Genomic DNA, 17,735 nt, shown 5'->3' with positions numbered 1-17,735 from the left:
GCCGCAAAATGACCTCCCAACTCCTGTACTCAATACTCTGACCTATAAAGGAAAGCATACCAAACACCTTCTTCACTATCCTATCTACCTGCAACTCTACTTTCAAGGAGCTATGAACCTGCACTCCAAGGTCTCATTGTTCTGCAACACTCCCTAGGACCTTACCATTAAGTGTATAAGTCTTGCTAAGATTTACTTTCTCAAAATGCAGCACCTTGTATTTATCTGAATTAAACTCCATCTGCCACTTCTCAGCCCATTGGCCCATCTGGTCAAGATCCTGTTGTAATCAGAGGTAACACTGCCCACTACACCTCCAATTTTGGTGTCATCTGCAAACTTACTAACTATACCTCTTATACTCACATCCAAATCATTTATGTAAATAACAAAAAGTAGCGGTCCCAGCACCAATCCTTGTGGCACTCCACTGGTCACAAGTCTCCAGTCTGAAAAACAACCCTCCACCACCACCCTCTGTCTTCCACTTTTGAGCCAGTTCTGTATCCAAATGGCTAGTTCTCCCTGTATTCCGTGAGATCTAACCTTACTAACCAGTTTCCCAATGGGAACCTTATCAAATTCCATACTGAAGTCCATATAGATCACATCTACCACTCTGCCCTCATCAATCCTATTTGTTACTACTTCAATAAACTCAATCAAGTTTGTGAGACATGATTTCCCATGCACAAAGCCATGTTGACTATCTCCCATGGGAAACCTTGTAGAACGCCTTACTAAGTCCATATAGATCACATCTACCTCTCGGCCCGCATCAATCCTCTTTGTTACTTCCTCAAAAAACTCAGTCAAGTTTGTGAGATGTGATTTCCCATGCACAAATTCATGTCGACTATCCCTAATCAGTCCTTGTCTTTTCAAATACATGTACCTCCTGTCCCTCAGGATTCCCTCCAACAACCTGCCTTCCACTGACGTAAGTTTCACTGGTCGATGGTTCCCTGGCTTCTCCTTACCACCCTTCTTAAACAGTGGCACCACATTAGCCAACCTCCAGTCTTCCAGCACCCTACAAGGATGTTGCTAGAGTTGGAGGATTTGGGTTATAGGGAGAAGTTGAATAGGCTGGGTCTGTTTTGTTTGGAGCATCAGAGGCTGAGGGATGACTTTATAGAGGCTTATAAAATCATGAGGGGTATTATGAATGTGTGGGTGTCCTGTACTTTTAAGAGAGTTAAAATCTAGCAGTGGCAGCACCAAGTGTTCTCAATAAGGCACAATGTAACTTGTTGTCCAGCTACTGAGTAGCTGGTTGCCTGGAAATGACAAAACAGATTCAAATTAGGCCAAGCAGTTTACATTATGCCCTGAAAAATACCAAATTCCAATCAAGTTTGAATTGAGTATATTGACAATCCTAAAAGCTAATGACACAATCTGATGCTTTGGGGTATAAGACTGGGAAAAATTGAACGATTGGGAGGAGAACTGCCACAAGACCAACAGCTGTAGACTGCTAGTCAGAACTCTCTGAGAGGTATCTTCTACAGAAGAAGTTTGCACCCAGATAAACCTCAACACTGACCTGGGGAGCCAATCTCCCGATGAAGATAAAGAGAAGATTCGAACTCTGGCTGGTTTTAAAATTTGAATTTTCTGTAAATCTTACTTGGGAGTTTTATCATACTAGTATTATAGAAGGGAAAGTAAAAGATCAGAGGAAAGAATTGTAAATGTTTACTAATTATTCTCTGTTATACTTTAAGAAAAAAAAGTTGTTAATTTTTTACTTTATATAGTTCTTAACCACTCAAATTTTTACAGATTACTGCATGAATTAAATCTTTTCTGTGTTGCTGGTTTTAAATTAAGCTGGAGGGTTTGCCCCGTAACAGGGGCATGAATAGAACAAATAGACAAGATCTGTTCCCTGGGACGGGGGAGTTCAGAACTAGAGGGCATAGGTTTAGGGTGAGAGGGGAAAGATATAAAAGAGACCCATGCAGAGGGTGGTACGTGTATGGAATGAGCTGTCAGAGGAAGTGGTGGAGGCTGGTCCAATTGCAACATTTAAAAGGCATCGGGATGGGTATATGATAGAAGAGGTTTGGTGGGATGTGGGCCGTGTGCTGGCAGGCGGGACTAGATTGGGTTGGGATACCTAGTCTTCATGGGCAGGTTGGACCGAAGGGTCTGTTTCCATGCTGTACATCTCTATGACTCTAAGAGATAGAGGCACTGGAGAAGATGCGAAAAGATTTATGATGCTGCTGCCAGAACTAAAATGTTATAGTTGTCAGGAAAGCTTGAAAAGGCTCAGTCTCTTTCCTTCAAAACTGAGGCTAAGGTATGACCTAATGGACTCATTTGAAAAGAATTAAAAGGGTAGATGTGACTAGCTCTTTTAGCTAGTAAGTAGTTCAGAACAAGCCAACATTGTGGATTTGATTACAATTTCAGATGAAATTGACTTGAGATCTCCCTCCTTGCTTTGTCCCAAGAATGGAGGGCAATGGTAAACCATTAGTTGGGGGAGAAATACTGCCAAGAAAAGAGCTCAGAATGAAGCAGCAGCAAGCAGGGAAGACATGAACAAATGTAAATGGATGTTCCACCTATGGGAAAGATGTGGAGATAATCTATTACAATCATTTCAGGAGGATTTCAGGAGCAACATCTCCAGTAAGCATGTGGATCACATTACCACAAGGAGTAGATGAGGCAAACAGTATAGATGCATGTTTGGAGAGGAGAAGTTTATGCTGGTAAGGTTAAATGAAGAAGGATGGGAGGAAGCTCATGTGGAACCAGTTGTGTTGAATCATATATTTTTGTGCTGGATATTCTAATCAATCAAGGCTATTAAATGTATTGATGTTCTACAAACATTCAATACCCAAACACAGATCATATTACGAGAGAACATAATCAATTTTGAAACAAAAACAGAGTGCAGGAGATCTGGCAACAGCTGCAGAGAAAAACAGTTAACATTTTGAATGTTAACTTTTGTGTTTTTTTTCACATATGCTACTCAGATCTGTTATGTTTTTTGAGCATTGTTTTTGTTTCAGATTTCCAGCATCCACAGTTTATGATCCATTTTAATTTCTTTTGGTCAGTTTCAAGATTGTGATATTACTGTACAACCTTTGCAAAGAGAATCACAAGAAATAGGGACACAAAATTTAAAAATTTATCTCGAGCATCATGGCTTGTCATTTTACAGGAGCAGAGGCAGAGGTGAATACCAGTGGCTGCTGGCAATATATTTGGGCAACGGCTGAATCCGAGACACTGCACGTGTAATGTCTCCCACCCACCCTCCTCCTCTCACCAAGAAAAGGACTCTGTAGTGGGTTGATAAGGTAAGTTGATTGGTAAACAAATTATGTTTTTTTTATCTTCTATTAATTGGTTAATTGAATAAGACCATAGCAGAGAAGTACCAGAAATTATTTAACTCAAATTTGTATATGTTAATTAAGTAGGTATATATGGCTGGGTAGGTAGTGTGCTGTAGCTGTATGATGGGGGAGCTGACTGATCCCATTGTGTACAACCACATCTGCAGCAAGTGTTGGTTGCTGGAGGAATTCTGGCTCAGAGTTGATGATCTGGAATCTGAACTTCAAGCACTGCGGCACATCCAGGAGGGGGAGAGTTACCTGGGCGTTTTGTTTCAGGAAGCAGTCACACCCGGTAGATTAAGTATTTCAAAATCAGTGATCAGGTCCAACAGGGTGTGACTGTAAGTGAGGCAGGTAGGGGGATCCTGAGGTCAGAATGGAGGAGCCTCAGCTTTTGACTTTATCCAACAGGTATAAGATACTTCTCCCTGTATGGATGAGAGAAAGGGCTGTGGTCAGGATGAGCCAGCTGACTATGGCATCATGGTACAGAAGGCCATTCAAGAGGGAGGAGCAAAAAGACAAGTAGTTGTCAGGTATCATCCTAGAAGGAGCGATCACAGTATGGTTGAATTTAGAATACAGTTGGAGAGTGTGAAGATAAAATCCAATACCAGGGTTAAAAGGTTGAATAAGGGTGACTATGATAGAATGATGGAGGACCTGGCTAAAGTAGACTGGAAACAGAAACTTTATGGTGTGACAGTTGATGAGCAGTGGAGAATTTTCAAGCGGTTTTTTCAATATGCTCAGCAGAAGTATATTCCGGTGAGAAGGAAGGACTGTAAGAAGAGGAGTATTCTGCCATGGGTGTCTCGGGAAATAAGGCAGGCTATCAAAGTGAAAGAGAAGGCATACAATGTGGTCAAAAACAGCAGGAATCTAGAAGATTGGGAAAACATTAAAGGTCAACAGAAAGCCACAAAAAGAGCTATAAAGAAAAGTAAGATAGAGTATGAGAAAAAACTAGCACAGAATATAAGGATGGATAGCAAGAGTTTCTATAAACATATAAAACGAAGAAGAGTGGTTTAAGTAAATGTTGGTCCTTTAGGGGATAAGAAGGGGCAGTTAGTTATGGGATATGATGAAACGGCCGAGGCACTGAACAGGCATTTGGCATCGGTCTTCACAGTGGAGGTGACTAATAACATGCCAGTAATTGACAAAGAGATGAAGGTAGGTGAGGACCTGGAAACAATTATTATTATGGAAGAGTTAGTGTTGGGTGTGCTAATGGAGCTAAGAAGAGATTAGTCTCCTGGCCCTGATGGAATGCATCCCAGAATACTAAAGGAGATGGTGGGAGAAATAACAAATGGACTGGCGATAATTTTCCAAAATTCGCTGGATTCTGGGGCAGTCCCAGCAGGATGGAAAATAGCAAATGTGATGCCACTATTTAAAAAGAGCAGTAGACAAAATATGGGGAAATTATAGACTGGTGAGCTTAACCTCTGCAGTGGGGAAGATGCTTGAATCTATGATCAAGGAAGAAATAGCAGCACATCTCGAAAGAAATTGTCCTGTTGTACAGATGAAGCATGGGTTCATGAAGGGCAGGTCATGCTTCACAAATCTTTTGGAATTCTATGAAGATATTTCAAGCAAGGTGGACAACAGGGATCCAGTGGATGTGATGTACCTAGATTTCCAAAAGGCCTTTGACAAGGTGCCGCACATGAGGCTGCTGCATGGCATTAGGGATAGACTATTAGTGTGGACAGAGGATTGGTTGACTAACAGGAAGCAAACAGTGGGGATAAATGAGTGCTATTCTGGCTGGCAATCAGTGACTAGTGGTGTGCCTCAGGGATCGGTGTTGGGACTACAATTATTTACAATTTATATAGATGATTTGGAGTTGGGGACCATGTGCATGGTGTCAAAATTTGCCAATGACACTAAGATGATTGGTAGAGCAAAGTGTGCAGAGGACTGTGAAACTTTGCAGAGGAATATAGATACATTGAGTGAGTGGGCAAAGGTCTGGTCGATGGAATACAATGTTAGTAAATGTGAAGTCATCCATTTTGGTAAGAATAACAGCAAAATAGATTATTAGTTGAATGTTAAAAAGTTGCAGAATGCTAATTTGCAGAGGCACCTGGGTGCCGTTGTGCAAGAATCGCAGAAGGTTAGTCTGCAGGTACAAGTAATTAGGAAGGCAAATGGAATTTTGTCCTTCATTGCTAAAGGGGTTAAGTTTAAAAACAGAGAGGTAATATTGCAGCTGTACAAGGCCACATCTAGAGGACTATGTGCATATTTGATCTCCTTACTTAAGAAAGGATGTACTGGCACTGGAGGGGATGCAGAGGAGGTTCACTAGGTTGATTCCGGAGTTGAGGGGGTTGACTTATGAGGTGACGTTAAGTAGTTTGGGATTGTATTCATTGGAATTCAGAAGAATGAGGAGGGATCTATAGGAACATATAAAATTATGAAGGGAATAGATAAAATAGAAATTGATAGGATGTTTCCACTGGCAGGTGAAACTAGGACAAGAGGACATGGCCTCAAGATTGGAGGAAGCAGGGTTAGAATTGAACTGAGAAGGAACTTCTTCACCCAGAGGGTTGTTAATCAGTGGAATTCCTTACCTAGGGAAGTAGTTGACACTACTTCAGTAATCACTTTTAAAACTAAGGTAAATAACTTTTTGAAATATAAAGGAATTAAGGGATATGGTGAAAACGTGGGTAAGTGGAGCTGAGTCCATGAAAAGATTAGCCATGATCTCATTGAGTGGTGGAGCAGGCTCGAAGGGCCAGATGGCCTACTCCTGCTCCTCGTTCTTATGTTCTTAAAGTAGGGTCATTTTTCACTTTGAACTTCCTCCACAATTCAACAGGACCATGTCTGATCGTTTACATTTACTATTCCTACATTTCTGATTTTCTTTTAAATGAAATAATCTCTGTTTTGAATATACTCAGTGACTGAGAAAGTACATTTCAAAGATACACAACTCTGAGGAAATTTCTCCTCATCTCAGATCTGAATGACTGAAATGTTGCTCTAAGACTGTGACTTGATTGCTCTCGAAACTTCAGTCAGTTGAAACATTTCCTAAAACCTACCATTCAAACCCACCACAATTATTACTCATTCTTCTAAACTTCAGGGAACATAAACCAAACCTACTCAATCTTTGCTTGTAGGACAATCCCCTTGCCCCACGGACCAGTCCTCCTTCCTCCTTCCTCCTTCCTTTCTCAATAAGGAGACCAAAACTTCCAGTATTTTGGTTTGACCTCATCTGTGTCCAGCATGTTTGAGAAAGGTGCACGACCAAGATAACAGATTGGTTCCTTTCTCAATACCAGTATTACTGAGAAGGTCCTTTCATAAGTTCACAGTGGTTCTATTACCAAAACATGATCCTACGAAATTTAACAGATTTTGAAGGCACAACTGATGTTTTTAGTTGTTATAATATTTCGAAGATTCATGGCTGTTTGTTATACACGCACTTACATTTATGTCAGCATACAGTGAAATAGCTGAACTACAGGCACAGTCTTCCACCCCAGCTAGGGAGAAAATTACTGCATAAAAATAACTACTTAGTGATAAAATGAAAGATTTCATTGACATTAAACTGTAAAGTGTATTCATAAGCTCCATGAAGTGACTCCATGCTATACCTGGCTGTCACACAAACAAATAGCTTTCTCCATCCTCACCAACACAGTTCACCTGTCAGGTAGATTTATTGCTCCTGACAATTCTAGCTGCACGGCTAATTCTTGTTCCATGAAAATTGAACTCTAAAAGTCTTTACCTTGCAAGGTGGTTCAGGAGTTAGCACTGCTGCCTCACAGCAGCAGGGTCCCAGGTTCAATTCCAGCTTCAGGTGACTCTGTGGAGTTTGCACATTCTCCCCGTGACTGCGTGGGTTTCCTCTGGGTGCTCTGGTTCCTCCCACAGTCCACAGATGTGCAGGGCAGGTGAATTGGCCATGCTAAATTGCCCATAGTGTTTGGTGCATTAGTCAGAGGGAAATGGGTCTGGGTGGGTTATTCTTCAGAGGGTCAGTATGAACTTGTTGGGCTGAAGAGCCTGATTCCACACTGTAAGGAATCTAATCCAATCTAAAGTAGCATTATCCTCCAGGTGAGCCATCATCTGAGCCATCCACTGCTTCTACTTCATTACATGCATTACGTAGTACTGAACTCTATTTCAGTCATAATCTAAATGATAAATTCGAATTGGTGTGTTTGAATGAGAGTGATCATGTACTTTCAGTTACCCAAGCCCATAGACAATTAATGTGCAGAGATGTTGTAGAGAAAGGGAGTGGAGGTGTCAATGGCAAGGGCAAAGGAGTTGCCCACAGTCGGCCATCCTTTCCCAATGACCAAACAGTTTGATCAAAGGCTGCCCCCTGCAACTTGCCTAGAGATGACAAGCTGACTGCACATTTTAGCTGCTGTCTGCACCAAGCAGCAACAGGTCCATCTGCAGTTGAGTTTAATACCCACCATATTGCGGTGAAGCTTTAAATGGTTATTAATTGGGCATTTTATTGATGGCAAGCAAACGAGTACCAATGGGCAATCCTGCCCAGAATTCAGATGGTAGTGGGAGGGTGATAGAATTATAGTATGCCACCTAAGGTCTGAACCCCACACCTCCAAGATCATCCCAGAAGATTAAGCACTATGGACAGGAGCCTTACCTTAACATTCAAGTCAGATCATTCGACTCCTTTCATAATGTCTGTGTTAAGAAACAGTAGGCTTTGATTTCTCATGCTACTTTTGAAGCAAGCTTCTTTGTCAGTATGACAGGGCACCTGTCACCTTTTGGAAATGGAACATTCTTTACCCTACAGCATCCATCACTAAGTCTCAAGCACACACTCCGAGAATCTGGAGATGCTCCCAGTGGACACTTGCTGTCTTCCAGTACATTAAAACTGTGTTCCTTTCAACTTCACAACAATCACTTCATCCTCTTCTCCACTCCCCCGCCCTCACCCCCTTAAAATCTGCAGGCTACTATGAATTAACATCGAACATGACCAAGTAGTGATCTTTCTTGAACCAGCATGGGCATGCTGCCAAATTACTGACACAAATAGAAATTGCAGGGGAAATTCAACAAGTCTAGCAGCATCCATGGAGAGAAAGCAGAGTTAACACTTTGGGTCGAGTGACCCTTCTTTTGAATTGGTTGTAGCGAAGAAAATGTTGATATCCATGCAGAAAATGGTTACTTGTTACTGATTTGGTTCACATTGATTAGTTTTCTTTGTTAGATAAGGCAAGAACTTGCATGGGTTTTTAATGAATGAATGCAACAATCATTCTGCCTATTTGCTATCAAAAAACCAAAGAACTGCATAAAATACTGAACGAACTGCAGATGCTATAAATCAGAAACAAAAACTGAAATTGCTGAAAAAGCTCAGCAAGTCTGGCAGCAGCTATGGAGAGGAATCAACATTTTGGGTCCAGTGACCTTCCTCAGATCAGTTGTGAGGAAGGATCATCGGACCTGATACATTGACTGATTTCTCTCCACAGAGGCTGTAAGACCTATTAAGTCCTATTTTTGTTTCCCAAATAACTGCAGAGACTAGAAATTAGAAACAAAACAGAAATTGCTGAAAAAACTCAGTAAGTCAGGCAACACCTATGAGAGAAAGCAGAGTTAATGTTTCAGGTCCAGTGACTTTGAACTAATTTTTGAATAGGAGTTAAAAGTTTAAACTAACATGAAAATAGTTATGAGTGTTTTAGGAAAGCAAACTTGGTTCTGGACATTCTAGTTACTTCTAGAGCTCGTCTCAGCATGGGATAAGATTCTGATAAATATTCTAATTTAGTTTTAAACATGAATCTGCCAGAATTATTTGGCATGAGGCATGCAGCAAGGATTTTGCATTTATAATAACTTTTGATGGATAGAATACTTTATATGATATCCAAAAATTCAAAGTGTTCCTACAAAAAGATATGTTCCATTGAAACTTCAGTCATTCATTGATATTTTTACTTTTAAATTTATTTAAATTTATTCAATACATTTACTTTTTGATTTTGACTTACCAAGAACACTACTCAGAAGCAAGACCACCATTGGGTTGATTTTAGAATTTATGAAATTGCTTTGAAACTGTCAAATAGAAACAAAAATGCAGTTTCAAGTTAAGCTTTGGAAATATGAAACATTTTGATGTCATTAAAACCAAACTCCTTTGTCATTTTCTGCCCAGATAAATTACATTCTTCTTTGTTCATGTTTCACCCACTAAATATGACACTACCAGCTAAAAGAAATTCCATGATTTCTTTTATGCAGCTATCTTATTTCAACTGACCAGCATTTTGCAAGAATTGTTCAATCATTTGATTTAGCAATTCTAATTTTACAAATTACATTTCTACGTTGGCAAATTCAAATCATTTACATTCCAGATGGTGACTGTAATCAATCAAATGCAAAAATTCATGCAGGGCAGAGTGAGCTGTGGAGAAATATTGAAGCCATTGAGCAGATGTTAAACTAAAGTACTGGTTTGAATCCAAGACTGGTATACAGGTTCTTAAAACAAAAACTCATATTTCGTATATAATCCATATATACCAGAAATGTGCACAACCACACATTGCTGGCTGCCATGCTTGTAAAATGAAGAACCAAAAATTTATTTTGCCTCAACCCCCTGAAATCTTTCAAGCCTAAGCAGAATAGGAGCTGAGGCTGCATTGCTCAGTTTTTGGGTGCCTTGGTGGCAGTCTGACAGTCAGTTCCCAATGCAAGCTTTTATTTATATATGTATACAAGAATTTTTCTCCCAGCTTCAAGGCAGTTATTCAGGCATGCTAATGGCTCATGATGGCCTCATTTATATTCTTCGACTCCTCCAACTTCCCCAAGCAATGCTATCGTGAGGCCGGTGGTCTAAAGTGAATGACTGACAGGAGTGACTAGCCTCAATTTTGCCTGGGTCCTGGGTCTGTCTGCTTGGTTACAGAGATTATTCTTTGTGCCAAGCATCACTGACCTACGGGCATGACAAAAAAATGTTTACATCCATCATTGCTTGTCAACAAACCTATTCATTGCTAACAATATTACAATTCATTACAAACTCAAAGGGGGCAGTGACATAGCATTAATGTGGACTAGTCATCCAGATTTCCAGGATAATGTTCTGGGGACCTGGCTTTGAATCCTAGCACAGCAGATGGTGAAATTTGGAAGCAATAAAAGCTGGAATAATAAGCTAGTCTCATGAAGACTTTTTTTTAATCAACTGTTATAAAAACCCATCTGGTTCACTAATGTCCCTGTTAGGGAAGGAAATCTGTCCTACAAGTGACTGCAAATCAAAACAGTGTGATGGACTTCCAAAATGTCTGGGAAATAACTCAGAGAGCTAATCGTTCAAGGACAATAAATGATGAGCAATAAATGCAGGTTGTGCCAGTTAACACTACAGCCTTTGCAGAAATAAAAGGAATTAACTCTTCACAAACTGTTCAGTTGAATAGGCCCAATATAAAAGAGCTCACCCAAAATGTTGCATTAATAACAATTTTAGAATTTAGGTGAGCTGTTATACTGCTTCATTAGTTGAACTGGATGATTTAACCGAATAATTCTGATTTTCTTAAACTGTCCTTTTCTCCAGCTCCGACACACTCCATGCAAACAAACTCAATCATTGGAAAGACAGCCAATACCAGGATATTCAGAGGAATTCCCAAATGTTTTCCAGAATATCTACTTCTGCTTTAGCATGGAAAAAATCAGTTTTTTACAGAAATATTGACAGGCATTATTTCAGTGGTTCTTCTTGCTAATGCATTTTAAAAAAATTCAGACACAAGCACTATCAGCTGACAATGGAATACAAAATCTCCTCATGCTTTTTCTAAATAAACAAATTCTTCATATCAATGTATGTACACTTCCATCCGTTTTGGGCTAGCAAATGACTGTTCCTGCTGGGAACAAGAGATTAAAGTTGAGAAAGAATTCTTTTTTCTTTTTCTCCACTTAAGCATTTAAACAGAGTCACTTTAAGGTCTGGCTGCTGATTATTACTATTATATATCACTAGTGCCATTAACAGACATCACTTCCAAAAAGCCAGCATTCAAGAAATTCCCTTGCTTCCATTGTGTGAAGGCAATGTTTCCTCTTACGGGTGAAAATCTAGAAATGGATTCATGATTTAGGAATTGCCCATTTAAAGCAAAGATGAGGTAACTCTTTTTTAATGAAGTTGAGAGCCTTTGGAACTGCCATCCTAAAAAGATGGAAGCAGAGTCTTTGAATATTTTAAGGTGGATGTAAAGAGATACTGGTAATCAGCCAGGTGAAAGATAATAAGGGTTTAGTAGGAATGCAGATTTGAGGTTACAGACCAGCATTGACCTATTTGAGTAGCAGATCAGGCTCATGAGGCTGGATGGCAGTTTTTTTGTGGGATCACCCTGTTACGTTGTTTAACACCATCACCCATTTGATTGTGGGTTGTATTGTGATGTTATATTATGTGTTATTGGTAAATTCCATAACACAGAGGAACTCTGTGAACTGAGTAGAAACTGCTCGTTTTCTGTAACAATATTGCCTGCAAAGCCCCATTCACAGACAAATTGCTAAGAATACCAGTGACTGACGTGGCGCTTGTAGAACTTCTTGTAATGATTTCTGGCCATTTGTTATTTTGGTCATGAACAACGAGCAAAGAAACAGTGATTGTTAGTGGCTGCTTGCACTTTTTCAAATAATATCTACTTGGAGTTGTTGGCATGGTTTTGTTGACCATGGGGGTCAGTTGTAGAGATACAAGTCATGATTTAACAGAATTTTCCACTGAATCTTCATTCTAAAGCAGTTTGTAATGAACTTTGCTATGTGGCAATCTATAGCTGGTCACCTGACACTTTCTCGGGAGTTGTTTCACAGGGCCGTTATTTCATGTTAACAGCATCTCAAATGGCTTTTAAGGTTATGACTCAAGACACGTTGCTATCGCACTTTCAGGATAACCATTGAAGTTTCCTGTGTGACATCAAATAAGTCAAGTTTATTGTGGACACTTTACACTAGCTAGCATGAATCAATCCTTTTTCGATTTTATGAGACCACTTGGTTTCCAGGCATTGAATTATTTTCTGCAGCATGCTGGCTGCCTTCAACTTTTCGTGTAACAAATCTGTGTAACAGATACAAAAATAATAAGATTAAATAGTCTTTGTTGCAAATCATTTTGATCTATATAATGCTGTTTGCAATGTTAATACTTTGATGACTACGCATGATGCCTGTTCAGTTGCTTGAACCTACTTGAATTTGAATGATAAAGATAATCATTTGCACATACATAGATCCTGATGTTGCTAACACTCTAGGATGTGTTCACAAATCAGTGCAATGAATGAATTTATTACCACCGAGATACATATGCAAAGCAAAAGTACCGACTAGTGCTTCCTTCTGTCCAGTAAAGTTGTGTTTGGTTTCTGCCAATGGGTATGCTGCTTAGGTGATTGGAGGAAGCAAGTGACTAATTTACTGTGAGCATTCAGCTCCATTCACATTTCCTAACACATAGGTCAGAATGTGTGCCAACTGCCAGAGATGTCATTTTTGCCTTTAACATATCAGCTCACATTTTGCCATGCCCTGCATTCCCCTTGTGCAGGTTTTTGCAGAATCTTTTGAAGAGGATTCATAGTCTAAGCATATATGGGGACTAATTTGTGATTGAAAGTTGGTAGTACCAAGAAATGATTCTAACTCTTTCATACTAGATAGTATTGGAAGCATACAAAACATTTTCACGTTGTTATGCATAGGCTTTATCCCAGCTGCTGTCATTCTGTGCTGTAGTCTCAGATATTGAGAATTTTTATGACTTGGGTAAACATCACTGATAACTTCTGATCATATTCTGCTGAGTCCGTTCCATTGACAAACATGTCAAGTAGATTGAATATCCTTTATTGTTCAACAAGGTTGAAGAACTACCTTTTGAAATGTGCCCGGTACAATTAATGCATAGGGTATTCTGCAGTGTTAATTATATAAGTTGCTGGTTTTGGTATCTTCTGATAAAATTGGTAATGTCAGTGAAGGCAGTTTTGTTTATTCCACATGGGTCTTGTGCAGCTTCTCTCAATCTGTAGTCAGGTGACCAGGGCAGCCAAATTAGATCCATGTTTCTTCCCTTTTTTAAAAAAACAGTCCATCAAAAGTCTCAGTATAATCCAAAATTCAATAGTCTATATTTCCCATTATCATCACAATATTTAAAGAAAGACCACTCTAGCTTTAGGCAGATGTTCTTGCTTTGCTTAAGATTGAAGGTTAAAATTCAAGGCTGTGGAATTGTGCATGGACATTAATGGGTAAAACACTTAACCGATGTGAACTACCCATAGTACAGTTACCACAGTGGAGGGAAGGAGGATGGTTAAGATTGCTCCCAGTATGAATAACTCATGATCTTATGTCTACTTAATGTGGTGTAAAGTGGCTATTATGAGACAAACAAAATCACTATTCGACAATATCTTGCCCATGCCTGCTAGGTATTATAATTCTACTGCCAGAATTATTGTGAGTTGGGTTTTTATTTTGCTAAAGTTGAAGGACCATCACCAAATGCTGATTGATCTTGGCAAGTGTCCTAGTGTGAAGGAATGAAAGCATCCAAGTCTTCACTAGTGAATCATCTTTAGTAGGCAAAAGTCACCCAGATAAAAATTTTACTCTTATGCTACACTGGCTCATGAGAGAGGACTGAATGAGATCTAATTAGCATTATGATTTTTTTTTCATTTATTGTGCCTATACTACACTTACAGGGCTAACTATATCTTGCCCAGTAAACTGCATCATCTTGAAGTCTCAGCTCCTCCTGATTGTTCAGTGTCAAATTGTGATACTACAAATTAAAAACAATCATTAATTCATAACACAGTTTCAGACAATCAGTAAAACAAAACCTAAAATAATAAATCAACATTTAAGTCTACAAATAGCAAAGTGTTACAATGTGTTCGGCACTCCCTGGCGAAGGTGAAGAGTATTGGAGAGGGTGGATATTCCTAGTCACTATTTAGTGACTGTTGCTGCAAGCTGCCTTGTACAGATGGTGAGGGAAGGATAGATTTGAGCTCAGGTGTAAGTGCCTGCAGTTGAATGCTCTGCAAATACTTGCTGACCCTGGATGAGAAATGAGAGCTTGGACAAGTTACAGAAGGAAACTGAAGCTTGGGAAATTATTCCTAAGCAGCAGACATATAAAAACAGGATTTTGCAGCACAGGAGGAGTCTTTTTGGCCCATTGCCCCAATCTCTTCGAAAGAACCATTCTTCAATCCTATTTCTTTGTACTTATCCCACACAATACTTAACATTTTTTATTTTTAAAAGGGTAATGATCCACTTATCTCTTAAATGTTCTGGTACTCTTCATCTTTAACATTGTTAAATGCATGCAATTGCTGATTCGTGGATGTTGTTTAAAACAAGCTTGAGTCAACACCATGTGGTTGAGAGAAAATAGACAATGTTTAGGATAACTTTCATGATTTTACCATCTAAATCCATTTTAATAAAATGATAAAACCGATTTCATTAGCATCAGCATATTTTTCTGTCATTCTATCCATTTATATTATCTTGGAAGATTTTTATTCAGAGTATATACTTGGTGGATTCAGCTCATCACTTCCTCTGACCAACCACAATATTACACTTGGACAACATCTCAGGGCATGATACAAGGGCACCAGCCACATACATCCCTTCATCTGTGTAGTTTGACACCCAATATCTGTCAACGTATCATGATCATCATGGCACCTCTCTGATGCACTACCAAGCAGTTCACACACAAATTTGCATTGAAGGGAGCACTGACAGCTAGTACTGAGATGTTTGCAGGAGAAATATTTTACATGCATAGATGGGCAACACCCCCCGCCCCCCCATATCAAGGATTGGACTCCATTACATCTTCGAACTGTTCACTTACTCTCTCAGCATGCCTTCATATTGCAACTACCTGCATACTTGGATCATCCATGGAAACCCTTGCCTTACTAAACCTTTCAATACATTGGCACTTCAGCCGGGACTGAAAACTTTCTCTACTGCTGTCGTAAGGGCCTGTCTAATGCAGACACACAGATAGCTTCCTTGTCACTCTTGTCATGAGGTTGTGGGTGGGGTGGGATGGGTCATCTTGGTGAACAGTGCACCAAAACTGCAGAATAACACCTGCAGAATGTGCTAGCCGTCTGTGCAGCAAACACAAAACAAATCCAAGGATATTCATTCAACCAAACTGCCAAGTCAGAATCTGGTGGGAGGATCGTGCTCAGTCAGAATCATGGGGATGTATAGCATGGAAACAGACCCTTCAGTCCAACTCGTCCATGCTAACTAACCTAATCTAGTCCCATTTGCCAGCACTTGTCCTATATGCCTCTAATCCTTTCCTTTTTATGCACACATCCAAATGCCTTTTACATGGTATAATTGCAACAAACTCCATCTTTTCCTGTGGCAGTTCATTTCATACATACACCAGCCTCTGTACAAAAAGGTTGCCCCTTAGGTCTGTTTTAAATTTTTCCTCCCTGCCTAAACCTATGCCCTCTAGCTCTGGACTCCCCCACGCCAGGGAAAAGACCTTATCTATTTACCCTATCCATACCCCTGATGATTTTATAAATCTCTATAAGGTCATCCCTCAACCTCTGACGCTCCAGCGAAAATGGCCCCAGCCTATTCAGTCTCCCCTTTAGCTCAAACTCTCCAACCCTGGCAACATCCTTGTAAATCTTTTCAGAACCTTTTTAAGTTTCACAACATCCTTCTGGTAGGAGGGAGACCAGAATTGCATACAATATTCCGAAAGTGGACTAACCAATGTCCTGTACAGCTGCAACATGATTCCCCAACTCAGGTCAGGGTGGGGACCACTATTGGCCAGAGCCTCAAACTGTGAGGAACACAATCCGTACACAATCCCGCTGCTTTAAGATGATCCATCATCCACTTTTGGATACTCACAGTCAAGGTGGATGACCTAGTACAGTCCAGGGCGTGTTCAGAGGCCCAACAGAAGTACCCAGTATACCAAAGTCCTCGTGGATTTTGTAGCCATCCCATTCTATTTTCACCAGGTTCTGATTCAAATATTTTTTGCAAAAAGGAATGAAGAAAGTGGGGAATGGAACAATCTAAGGAAGAAGAATATTTCCCTCAAATAATTTTTAAAGTTGAGAAGAAGTTAAAAAGCTATCCCTAGTGAAAGGGATACATTCTGGCAGTGAAGTGACTTGTACAGTACCTTCCAACTGTCTTCAAATCACAGGCCATTCTTCCTTAGCCAGTGGCTGTCAACTCACTTAGCTGCCCATGTGATAAAGTCAATCTTATTCCTTAGTCTCTAAACTTGACCATTTGAAATTAAGTTTGCAAAAAAAGCAATAGCAATAACTAACTTCATTGCCTTTAATGTTTCGATTCCTTTGCCAGTTTGTTCTTGACTAATATTCTTCTCGTAGAGAGAAAATAATTATTCCTGTTTGCTTTAAGAAGTAGGATCTTGTTGTATAAATCAGTGGTGATATCTACTGCAGCATTTCAGGTTCATTCTAGAGCTTTTCAATTGATAAAAATAGTTGCAGACACAGAAAATGCGAAAGAAACTCAGCAGGTCTGGCAGCATTTGTGGAGAAAGAAACTGAGTTAACGTTTCGAGTCCCATATGACGCTTCTTCAGAATTTGTCATAAAATAGGTGGTGTTGGCTTATATTTCAAGAACTAAAATGTCTGCAGTTTTAAATCCTTAATGGTTTCCATTTAGAACGACAACAATTTGCATTTGAAATGCCCTCAACACTTCCTAAGATGCTTCATAGGAGAATTTATCAAACAAGATTTAACACCAAGCCTCAGAAGGTGATATTAGGATAGATGACCACAACCTTTTGTGAAAAGGTAGGTTTAAGAAGTGAGTTTTAGGAACACCACAAAGGAGAGATTTGTGAGCAAATTCCAGAGTTTAGGATCTAGGTAGCTGAAAGCATAACTATTATAGTGGATGGATTAAATAGATGATCTGCAAGGAGCCAGAGTAGGAGGGCAGTAGGGATCTTGATGGGTTGAAGGGCTGCGGAATGTTATCGAGATAGATGAAGCTATGTGCAAGTGGATTGGGAGCTAAAATGTGTTCAGTTTCTGTAGGCCGTAGAAATTTGAATGAGTATAAATTCACAGAGGATGGAAGACATAATAGTTGAATAAGTCTCAAAGCTTTATTTGAAGCTATTATTTGAAACTCAGTAAATAGTTTATTCAAAATTAAA

The 17,735-nt window shown here is 39.6% G+C and overlaps 1 protein-coding gene across 9 annotated transcripts in view; it reads left to right on the top strand.

Annotated features, from left to right (window-relative positions):
* mgat4c (mgat4 family member C) overlaps positions 1–17,735 on the top strand; it is a 429,982-nt gene that overhangs the window by 336,237 nt on the left and 76,010 nt on the right. For 7 of the 9 annotated variants that reach the window (XM_043709714.1, XM_043709716.1, XM_043709709.1 and 4 more), the window contains one exon: positions 3,194–3,332. The exons of the other annotated variants lie outside the window; for them this stretch is intronic. The gene's annotated coding sequence lies outside the window, so the exon portion shown is untranslated. The remainder of the gene's footprint in view (positions 1–3,193; positions 3,333–17,735) is intronic. 9 annotated transcript variants of the gene reach the window in all.

Source organism: Chiloscyllium plagiosum, chromosome 19, assembly GCF_004010195.1.
Source record: "Chiloscyllium plagiosum isolate BGI_BamShark_2017 chromosome 19, ASM401019v2, whole genome shotgun sequence".
NCBI lineage: Eukaryota > Metazoa > Chordata > Chondrichthyes > Orectolobiformes > Hemiscylliidae > Chiloscyllium > Chiloscyllium plagiosum.
This window is presented reverse-complemented; position numbering and strand designations above follow the sequence as displayed.